The sequence below is a fragment of the Brassica oleracea genome, chromosome C9 (genome assembly GCF_000695525.1).
Source record: "Brassica oleracea var. oleracea cultivar TO1000 chromosome C9, BOL, whole genome shotgun sequence".
Lineage (NCBI taxonomy): Eukaryota > Viridiplantae > Streptophyta > Magnoliopsida > Brassicales > Brassicaceae > Brassica > Brassica oleracea.
Window position 1 is genome coordinate 15,429,576 of NC_027756.1, and position 1,156 is coordinate 15,430,731.

Here is a 1,156-nt window from a genome sequence, read left to right on the forward strand (position 1 = left end):
GGTAGAGCTTGTAATCACTTAGGAAAAGGGTAGAACGATGAGAATGGATCTATGTATGCATGAATTGCTTCTAGTCTTAGATAAATTTTGCATAATGATTAAGCTCTTTGTTCTTGAGTGATAACCACCTTGAAATTATGCATTTGAACCCTCCTCTTCATTCACATTAGACCATTTGCTTACCTAGCCAAATGATTGAGATCATGTGCCTATTTGTGAGAATTCACCTTGTGTGTGTGTGTGAATTAAGATGAGGGCTGGTTGAAAGAACTTGTTGCAACTTATGTAGAGGCAAAAGAGTTTTGATAGGCCTTGAGAAACTAGAGTGCACGAAGAGAGTTGTTCATGCTATTTGCTATGTTTTCCTTATGATGTTAAGTTGAAGGCTAGAAAGTGTTCTTTTGGCTATGAGCTCCCACCTTCAAACCACTTTTCCTATTAGTTTTTGAAAGTTTACTTGTGGACAAGTAAAAGACTAGTGTGAGGGAGTTGATATCTTTCATATTTCCATTGTTTTAGTCATTCATTCTTGCATATTTTGAATCATTTAGATTAGTATTTAGGCATCTTTAGGTTTCATTTGCATACATAAGTCTTTATTAGGTGTTGGAGTATCCTTTGGAGTTTTTGGAGGAGTTTGGAGACATTGTGGTCCAAAAAGGGGGTGAATTATGATCATTGGACGAGTTGAGTATCAGAGCGGGCTCTCGCAGCGACCTAGAGCACCCGCTCTACACAGAACAACACGGAGCGGCCAGTCGTAGCGGGTAGGAGAACCCGCTCGCCATTCTTTGAAGACACGGAGCAAGGAGCTGGAGCGACCCTCCGTTGCGGGGTAACCAACCCACTGCAATCCCGACCATCCGGAGCGGGATGACGAACCCGCTTGGCATTCCCTGGTGTAACAGACGACATCCAGAGCGACCTCATGGAGCGGGGTCTGGAAGCCGCTGCGAGACAGAGCGACTTGCTGGAGCGACTTGAGCAACCCGCTCGCCTTTTACCACTTACTCGAGTTTTTATGTTTTGTTGGGCCTTCTCAGATTTATTGACTGAGCCCACTAGGTTTTTAGAAGTCCTATAAATACTCTCTAAACCTAAAATTAGGACTTATCTTGTTTTCTATCTAATCAAAAGCCACTTTTGGGTGATCTAA